This window comes from Nannospalax galili, unplaced genomic scaffold (assembly GCF_000622305.1).
Source record: "Nannospalax galili isolate Female #2095 unplaced genomic scaffold, S.galili_v1.0 scaffold3, whole genome shotgun sequence".
Lineage (NCBI taxonomy): Eukaryota > Metazoa > Chordata > Mammalia > Rodentia > Spalacidae > Nannospalax > Nannospalax galili.
The window spans coordinates 3,225,651-3,235,015 of record NW_008351466.1 but is presented as its reverse complement, the minus strand read 5'-3'; positions in this window follow the sequence as shown (position 1 = coordinate 3,235,015).

Here is a 9,365-nt window from a genome sequence, read left to right as displayed (position 1 = left end):
CCTGAGTCTGAGTCCTTTTAAAATAATAAAATGTGTTCAATTAACTCCCAGTTTGGGAATTTTAAAAGCATGACACTTGAATTTATTCAGCTCTCATAAGGGCCTTCAAGCTATATAACAACTTAACAAGATACATTACAGTGGGAGTATGAAAAGGATGAATAATATAATGAGAAAAGTGAAATTTAATGAATACGCTAATTATTTTTCCTAACAATCTATTCTTGAACGTAGTTAGAAAAGGAACTACATTAATGCCTCTTAAGATACCTCCATCGATGACCCTGTGGTCCATCTCTTAATTCTACCACCTTTGATATACCCAAACTGAGCACCAGTCTTTGTATTTTCCCATTTAGTGTGGTATTAATTGTGGATTTGTCACATCAAGCCTTTATAACATGTTTGTACAATCCTTTATATCTACAGACTGTTTTGGTCACGTAATGTGACTGAATTTTAAATACCTCTGTTGCATCCATTGAAGTTAGTATGTGCTTTGATGCCTGACTCCGTTAAAGACATATCATCCTTATTAACTTGCATATGTTGAAACTTGCTTGTATAGCATGATTGAACCAAAATTAGTCATAATAAATAACTGTTGCTTTCGAACTTAATTTACTAGTATTATGATGAGGTTATTTGAATACCTTCACCATACATACTGGCTCAGATTGTTATTGTTATGTCCTAATCTCATTTTTGTATAAGGGTACTGGTGAGTTCCAAGATTTAGTTTGAAAGGAATTCCTTCCCTTCATATTTGGAAGAATTTGAGAATTTTTATTAGTTCTTTAAATGAATGCTAGAATTTTCAATTAAAGTTATTAGGCCTGGACTTTACTTCAGAGAATTTTATTGTGGATTCACTATCATTACTCATTATTGGTCTGAATTGGTTTTGTTTCTTTACTGTCTAGGAGTAACAGTTGGATGTATCTAAAAATTCATTCTTTTTTTCAGTTTTTTGTGTTTCAATATTTGTTTCTCTTGTACATTTAGATTATCCTTGTCCTTATAGTGCTTATATAGATTAATATTTTACAGTAATTAGTGAAATTTTAAAGAATTATTCATTTGAAAATGTCTTCTGGGGGCTGGAGAGATGGCTCAGTGGTTAAGAACACTGACTGTTCTTGCAGAAGACCCAGGTTCAAATCCCAGCACCTACATGGCAGATAAAAACTGTCTGTAACTCTAGTTCCAGGGGATCCAAGAGCCTCTTTGGTCCTCTGCAGGCATTGCATGACACAGGTGCACTTACCTACATGCAGGCACAACACTCATACACATAAAATAAAAATAATAAATAAAATATTAAAAAAGAAAATGTCTCTGGTCTTGTGTTTTTCTTAGGCATTATAATTAATTATGTATATTGTAGTTCATTTAATTGTTCTCCAAAATTCTTTAGGAATACTTTATATTCTTTTTTACTTTCTCCCTCTTCACACAGAATAATTTAATTATATATATATATATATATTCAAATTGTCTTTTTCTTTCTTCTGCCACAATTCCATTGGTGAAGACATCTATAGAATTTTTATGTGCTATATTTTTTTTCATATGAGAATTCTTATTTTATTATGCTTCATAGTTTTTGTTGTGGGTGTCCTGGGGCCTATGGGCAGGGGTAGAGTTGGCGTGGAGTCACAACACAGACTCGGGGAGTCAGGTGAGAAGCAGGCAGTGCAAGCAGCTGCAGACTCGTTTATTACGGATATGGGGCTCCCTTATATCCCCCCTCCCGGTGTCCCATTGGTCCATTGATAGGTCTTGTCTGTTCCTCATAGGCTCTCTGTATTGGGCCATTTTTGTGTCTGCCTTCTCTATGTCTTTTGGCAGAACACAGGATTGCCTCAGCCAGATGTTTTTGGCACATTTGCAGCATGCATGTGCTGGTTTTTCAGGCCACACTTCCTCCTACAAATTTTTAAAAGTTTCTTGAAAGCTCATAGTTAATAGGAAGCTGTTGTGAAGCAATTCATTCCTCATGGTCTACTTTGGGTTTTTATTTTATTTTTAAATTTCATTCTATACTGAAATTTTGAAGTTTACGTACAATATAGTTGATGGTATTTAGATCCCTTCCCCTATCCACACCTTCGTCCCTTACACGTGCCCAATTTAATGTAACATATATATATATATATATATGTCATATAGAGTCTGATTTGTGTCCCTAATATCTCTTAGTGTGTATCCATCCACTGGGCCCACCAAGAATCTCATTCCTGCAAGAACCAGTCTCTCCCCATCCCAGAAGGCAAAAATTTTCAAAAGGTCCTTGGTTTCAGTTGGAATTTCTTACCCACTTCCCCATGTCTAAGCTGGAATATTTTTGCTGGTTTGAGCTTGCAAAGGCCTTGAATATGCTGTCATCATTGCTGTGAGTTCATACAAGTATCTGACAAGATAGATGTCTGGAAGACTGATTTCTTATGGTTATCCATCCTCTCTGGTTCTTTCAATCTTTCTGCCTCCTCTTCCACAATGCTCCCTGAGTCTAGGGAGGCAGAAATTTTATATAGGTACCCTAATCAAAGGCAAGCATTCTGCATTTGCTTATTTTCTGAACATTGGCCAGTTGTGGGTTTCTGTGTTAATCACTGTCTACTACACAAGGCAACTTTTCTAGTGTGAGTTCAGTGATTAATTCATTCTATGTGTAAAGGATTCACTGAAGATGTGTCAGTTAGGATTATGTGCCACAACAGACACTTCTCTGCATTTGACCATTCTGGAACTTTGTAATGGCCTCCAACTGGTGCAAAAGAAATTTCTCTGATAAAGATTGAAAGGTACATTTGTCTATAAATATGAAGTTGCATATTTAGAATAAATAACTATTTACATAGATCTAGGGATGTGTCAAAAGTAGGTTTTTCTGTAAGATCTATGACCTTTCTAGTCTTCTGTATTTGGGTACATATACAGTACACATATGAGTTACCTCCTGTTAAGATGGCCTTAATTCCAATTAGGCAGCTATTGATTAATCTCTAGATAAATGTGCCTCTACTGCAGCAATAGCAATAGTTTCTGGTCCAGTCAGAGACTATTAATACTCTATTAAAATTGAAAATTTAAAAGAAATGGATGAGTTTCTAAATTCATGGAAACCACCAAAGCTCAACAACAAAGAAGTAAACATCCTAAAGAGGCTCATAATGAATAAGAAAATTGAAACAGTAACACAAAGCCTCCTGGATAACAAAAAGCCCAAGGCCAGATAGAATCACTTCAGAATTTTATCAGACCTTCAAAGATCTACAACCAATACTACTTAAATTATTCAAAAGATAGAAACAGAGGACTTTTCCGAACTCCTTCTATGACAGTGATATTACTCTACTACCAAAATCAGAAAAATATACAACAAAAATGTAAACTAGAGCAGAACACCTCTAACTTAGTATGTTCTCATAAGATCTCTTAAGACTAATGGCTTCAGATTAGCTAAAAGTCCTTTACAGTGACTCAGGGCTCTGTTGTCTGTGCAGCTCTCAACACATTGACCATTCAAGATTAGGTACCAGTATGTGAGTAATACAGCTGCACACCATCTGATTTTAGCTTCACCTCATGAAATGTTGTAATCATCTAGATACACTGTTCCCAAACACCTGGCCCATAGAAATCATGAGACAATAAAGGATTGCTTTAAGACACTAAAAAACAACAACAAAAAAGTAAACTAGAGGCCCATATCCATAATGAACATAGATGCAAATGATTTGTACAGAATACTTGCAAATAGTATACAGACACACATCAAAAATCATCCACTATGATCAAGTAGGCCTTATTCCAGAGGTGAAGGGATGCTTCAATATATTTAAATCAATAAATATAAAAATATATACTTTGGGAGTTCTGATCATACAAATCATACTTGCTTTGACATTTTTTTTCTGTATAATACAATATTTGGAAATGCCAGTCATAACATATTGTTTTCTCTTTTTCTTCTGCATTGGTAACAAATTATTTGCATGTATTGTAATAGCACTAGTATTTAAGATAATGTATTTTTGGATAGGCATATCCTCTAAAAGAACCAACAACAGCTGGATATCTGAACCCTAAGACACTCCATCGACAGAGGGATAGGCAGTCACCCCTTCCACCCAATAGGTCAGCTTCAATTGCATGAGAGGGCAGGTCTAAGGACAGGCACAGAGGAAGCCAACAGTGGTGGGGAAGTCATCATCTTGACCAGTGCTCAGCTGAGTGCAATTCTGAAAAGGCTCAGCCAGGATGTAGGGAAAAAGCCCACGGGTGCATATCTTTGCAAGTAACTCTCTTCTGGACATTATAAATACAAAAACTCTGATAGAATGCATTGTGTTGGTTTTGTTGGTTGGGTGTAAGGACAGTGTGGGGCCAAGGAGGAAAGAGACTGCATGCACTGGCCTCCTGGGAGAGAATTTTGCATTACATGTATTATGATCACTTTGTGTCCAGATCACTTCAGCTGTATTCCTCCAAGCTTTTATGCAAAGTTTATTTATTTGTTGTTCACTAGTAATATTTCAGTGAATTATATTCTCACACAGTGTGTAGTCTCTGCTATTGTTTCTTGTTGGTCATGTTTTCCTTCATTCACATCGTCTGTCTAAAAATCCAACATGGCTATAATTTTAAATGGACTATTTTTTAGTATTATTTCCTAGATTACTTAAGATTCTGAACTATGTGATGTACTGGTGTCATAATTATCTATTAGTTTTATCATGGCAATAGTAGTTGAACTTTTGACTTAGACATTTATGTCCTGTGCTGTGAATTACTCCATAGTAAGATCCCACTGAATTTGAAAACTCTAATGTGGTCAGGGATTTTATATTAGAGTAATACTGATGTATTATCATAGGAGTTTGGAAGTTTGAAGTTTGAAGTTTTCTAGGCCAAATTCCTGAGATAGTTATCTAGAGCTAGTGAGGCAGAAATAGGGAATTCATTCTCCATAACTGCTCCATTTTTTCTCTCTTTTCTATTTTCTCTCCTCTCTCTTTCTCTCTCCTTCTCTCTTGCCCTCTCTTTCCCTTCCCCCTCCCTCCCCCTCCCCTTTCCCCTCTACCTCCCCTTCCCCTTCCCTCCCCCTCCCCTTCCTCCTCTATCTATCCCTCCCCCTCTCTCTCCTTCCCCACCCTTTCCCCTCCCCCTCTCCCTTTTTCTCTCCCTCTGTATGAGAGGTGAAAAGGTAAGCTACCTATATTCTACTACTAATATGTGTCAATCTCCTCCACCTCTCAGTGAGGGCTAATGGAATCTTTCAATATTGACAAGTTTCAATTACTGCCAAGAATAAGTCTTATATCTCAATAGGAGGAAGTTTCCATTTAACTGTGAAGTGTTTTCAAGTATGCTACACAAAATACAAAAAGAGAAACTATGAACTATAAAAGCTGGTCAACCTGGATTCTAGTTGCATAATGGGAGTTGGGGGATGGAAGACAGGTGCCACCTGATTGTTGCTACTTGCTCAAGATAGATCATTAGCAACATAGGGCTGTTAAAAATTGTATGGAATGAAGTTCATTTGCTGGTAAAACCATTTAAAATAACTCCTCTACTCAAAGGAACAGTAAAATTGTATAATAATCTCTTAGGTTCTGTTTCATTAAAGCAATTCTAAGATAGCATTATGGAGTAGTATGGGCTGTGCCTGACTTGAATTTCATTCATGCTCACTACTAATATTTTCTAAATGTCTTGTTAAATAAATATCAATCAATTTGTTCTCAGTCCTTTGATCAAACTCCAGCAATGTTGAATGGATTAGTTTAATAAATTTTCATCAATTTAATAATCTCTCTAGGATAAAGTTTCTCATAATGCCATTCAGGAAGTCTCTCTTCTTTAAATATATTTTAAGCTATACTTTATGAATATTCTTTACCCAGTACACAATTATGATGGTTAATATTGATCACCAACTTGACAAGAACTAGAGTCATCCATGAGGCATGCCTATGAGCACACCTGTGAGAGTTTTTCTAGATGAGATATCCTCTCTGCATGCCTGGGAAGGGCTTTCTTCATTAGCTAAGTTGAAATGGAAAGAACCACCTTCTGGTCCAGGCCATATATTAATATGTCCCAGAGAAAGTCTTTTATTTTGCCTTGTTGCCTTCCCTTCTTAGTGATTGATGTATCTACTCTGTTGCTGCTACCTCTCATACTGCAACTGCCATTTTCACTGATATCAGAACTCAGTTTCTTCAGCATCGAATCTGTACTAAATACTACTTAATTTCCAGGAATCCTTCAGGGTGTCATGAACAGACTGGGAGTGCTGTAGCATCTGGCCTCATGAACTGAACAGATACTAGCTCTTAGCTTTTCCAAAGTGGATACAGCCATTGTTGGAATACCTAGACTGTGCCATCAAAGCAAATTTAATAAATTCCCTTTGTATTTATTCCCTTTGTATAAATTATTTTGCTTTTGTACCTCTGGAAAACCCTATATAGTCCTGCTCATGTTTAACTTTCCATTGATCTTCATTCCTTACTTGAATATGACAGTTATCTCTGGGAACATTTTCCTTTCACTTTTACATAATATTCCTCTATTGGTGAATTAAAACATTAACCTAAAATATTCTGAAACTACCAAAGTTCTTCCATTTTTCCATGTGTGACAGTGTGTGTGTGACTGTGTGTGTGTGTGTTTATGATGTTTGTGAACATGTATGTGCAGGGCACATGCTTGTGTAAGTGAAATCAGTAGACACAGGAGACCTCAGGTGCCATATTCATTAGGTTTTTGCCTTATTCCATTGAAATAGGGGCTCTCACTGACTGGAACTTAGGAAGTCACAGCAATCCTCCTGTGTCATGATTTTTTTTAATTTTTATTTTATGTATATGAGTGTTTTCCCTGCACTGCTGCAAGTAAACCTATATTATGCATGTCAGCAGAGGCCACAAGAGGGAAGTGGATACCCAGAACAGGAGTTATGGATAGTTAGTAGCCACCATGTGTCTGCTGGGAATCTAACAGAGGTTCTCTACAAGAATGTCAAGTGCTCTTAACCACTGAGACATCTCTCCAGTCTTCTGTACATAAGAGAACTATTTCTATAGATACCTGCACAAGATTATGGTAGTCAACATTCCAGCATCAGATGCGGAGGGACTTACAAGGCTCCAGTTCTATTTGAGGAGCTACTGACAGTTGATGACTTCTGGGAGAGGTAGAGTCAATTTTCTTCAGGATGTGACCACTGGTAGGTTGCCTGTGTGCAACTGCAGAAACCTATACCCATGTGCATATGAGCAACATCAATTGGACACATTGGGTTGCTAGAATTATAAGAGGACGTGAAGTTGCAAGGAGGTTTTTGGAAGAAAGTATCTGGAAAAAGGGAGACTGAAAGGAAACTGTGATTAAAACATATGATCTTCATATATTAAATTTTCAATGAATAACTGCATTACAAAAGATTTCTTTTCATGCATGCATTTTTTCTCTGAAGCTTTAGATTCCTACATCATGTAGACCTTCTGTTCAGCAAACAACTACCTGTTGAGACCAGAAAAACTCTGACAAATTTTTCTCTATTTCCTAACATCATAAATTAGAATCCCATCAGATTTCTTACTAAACACAATACGGGAACTGTGATTTGATGTAAGATAGTCTATGTATCTTGGCTATCAAATTTAATTCATGCTTTCATGTTTGTCTTGATATTTTCTCTTACATAACACCATTTTTAGCATTTACAGCATATAACACAACTGGGCCTCTTGGTGGCCCCAGTGAATGGGCCCACAATGAAGGACATTTAGACCAAAAGGTCACACTCTATAAACCACTTTACCTATACAAGAGAATACATCATATTGGGTGGGGGAAAGTACGGTCAAGGGAGGGGATGTAAATACTATTAAACTATAGTGTATGAAAATCATGGGGCTGGAGAGATAGCTCAATGATTAAGAGCACTAGCTGCTCTAACAGAGGACTGGAGTTCAATTCTCAGCACCAACAGGGTCGCCAACAACCATCCATAACTCTAGTTTCAGCAGATCTTGACACTTTCTTCTAGCTGCCGTGGGGCATTGCATGTAGCATGTTAGTGTTGTGGAGCACTAACATGCATGCAGGCAAAACACTCATATACATAACACTTTAAAAAGTAAATTAAATCTTTAAAAAATAATAAAATACTAAAGTATTTTAAGAAAATTGCATAAATTCAATTTTAAAAAGTTAAAAAACAAAACAAAAAAATTGTCATGTCCTGATTTGTGCTAATGTATCCATTTACTGTAATACTTTTCCCTCTATATTTTTACTATTACAGTACCTGAAATATAGAATGTACCAAAGAATAATTATTAAGTAGAAGTTTTAAAGATTTGTTTTATTACTGCAAACTGAATTTAAAGCATTTTAATATGTGGACATATGAATTGTTTAATTATCTTATGTATAAGATACTTCTAGTATCAGACATGTTTCCCTACTGCCATTACAACCAAAAGACAGAGCCTTTGCAAAGAGGTAGACTTAACTAGCTTTATATGCTATGTCACAAGGCAATGATATGTATCCATATCTGAAGAATGACTGTCTATCCTTTGGTATGTCTTTATTCAGCATACTATTTTTTTGACCATAAATGTTAGAGGGGTAGGTGATAAGCCCTAAAATATTTGCATCAATGGTAACAATATATCTTGTCAGCATGCATGCCCCCCTATCCTACAAGATAATTGCAGTGTTTAGTGTTTTAAACACTCTTAGCTAAAAGAAAATCTTAAGCATTCATGCTTTTATTGACTATTGCTAGTCACAATTCTCATTAGCACAAATAACTGAAAGTTCTTTATAATTATACTTCAAGTGTAAATGTTTTAGCACGAATATGGAGATGATATTATACTTTTCAGGGCACCAGATTATTTAGTCAATAATGACTTCAGTAGTGTTTTAAACACTCTTAGCTAAAAGAAAATCTTAAGCATTCATGCTTTTATTGACTATTGCTAGTCACAATTCTCATTAGCACAAATAACTGAAAGTTCTTTATAATTATACTTCAAGTGTAAATGTTTTAGCACGAATATGGAGATGATATTATACTTTTCAGGGCACCAGATTATTTAGTCAATAATGACTTCAGTGCACTCAATTGTGCTTCAGTGCATTGGAAACACCAAAGTGTGTCCCTAGTGTATTTTCTCTAAACTTTCAAGGCATAGTATCCCACACGAGTCCCTGGAGAGCATGCAAAGAGAGCTTTTGAGGAAACGTACATTTTAAGCCCCAAGAAAATTAATTCTAAATTTTTTTTCTCCTATTTAAACCAAATTTACAATGATCTTAGCATTAACTTGATA